This window comes from Poecilia formosa, unplaced genomic scaffold (genome assembly GCF_000485575.1).
Source record: "Poecilia formosa unplaced genomic scaffold, Poecilia_formosa-5.1.2 Scaffold81, whole genome shotgun sequence".
Lineage (NCBI taxonomy): Eukaryota > Metazoa > Chordata > Actinopteri > Cyprinodontiformes > Poeciliidae > Poecilia > Poecilia formosa.
This window is the reverse complement of record NW_006800020.1, coordinates 1,433,627-1,435,020: the sequence shown is the minus strand read 5'-3', so window position 1 is coordinate 1,435,020 and position 1,394 is coordinate 1,433,627.

The window sequence follows — 1,394 nt, the reverse complement described above, 5'->3', positions numbered from 1 at the left end:
TTATTTCCTACATCATTGTCCTCGAATGCTCCGGCTCTTCCCAGTTGTTATTACTCGGGCTCCTCGGGACCTCAAGGACATCTGGATCAGTGGAGCAAGCTCATCCTTAAAATGCAATTATAAGCTTAATGCTGTAAATGTTACTGGAATGGAGATGTCATCCTCCCAAGAGTCCTTTCTTTAACTCTTCGATGGCTGCAGCAAGCAAAAGCATCACATAACTCTTCACAGTGGAAGTTTTCTGTTTGCTTGGACAAGATGGAAAGTTCCCGTGACCACTGAGGTTCTCACATGTTTGATGTTGAGGCAAATTTCACAGCTACATACCATCTAAAGTGTCTCGTAATCTTATTTGTGGAAACTCCTGTAACAACACATGTCAGGAAACAATAACATTTAAGAGAAGAGCAGTTTCATCTCAAAGCGCATTATAAATGTGTTATTAAATTAACTCTTTATAAACCATAAATGAAAGACTGTAAAGCGTCTGTAAGAGCCTTTTCAAATATTGACAGTGTACTACTTTAAAACACAAAACAATAAAACTACAGGGAATTATGTCACTTAAAATATGACTACCCCTACTTACTTAATAAAATTAACTCTATAGTTGATTGAGATATGAAAATCAACAAGATAGCTTTAAGAGATGTTTTGACCACTGATTAAGAATCGCTAATTAGTAAGAAATTGTACAACAAAATCAATTAATGCAAAGATGAGAATACTACTTTAAGCAATATGGTTGTCAACAAGGGATTATAAACAATTGATACACGTTACTAAACTACTTTTGTGATTAGTTGAGCTGTTTACACTTTGTAAACCATTAGTAAGAGTTATAAAGTGGATAGGAGAGACTTTTCAGATCGTACTTCATATTCACTGTTTGGCAAGCTTGTGCAAATGTAAAGAATGATCATGCTGAAAAAGAGGCTTTTAAAAGTCTAATAAATAATTATTAATGAAGTTAATAATTAAGATTTAACACTTTCTAAAAACATTAATAGACAGTTAATAGACCGTAATATGAGACCTCAAACACTGAAGGAGCATCACTGTTTGCCAAAACAATAGTCCTGCTCAGCCCTCACTCTGAAAGTTGAACTAAAAGTCTGAAAGTGAATAGTTTCTAAAAGTTTACAGCTTAATTAAAACATGGTTATTAAATGTTTATGAGTGATTTATGAGTGTTTGTAAATAAAGTGGTACCTTGAGAAGCAGTGAATGTGCTGTAACAAGCTAATAATGCAGACCAAGCAGAATCAATATGCGAATACTTTATTATCAATGTGTGAATGGCGTTAGCTTTTTGTCTGGATATTAATAGTATATGAAAACTATACACCAAATCCAGGCTCATCCTAATTTTGCTGTATAAATTCTCAAGTTTA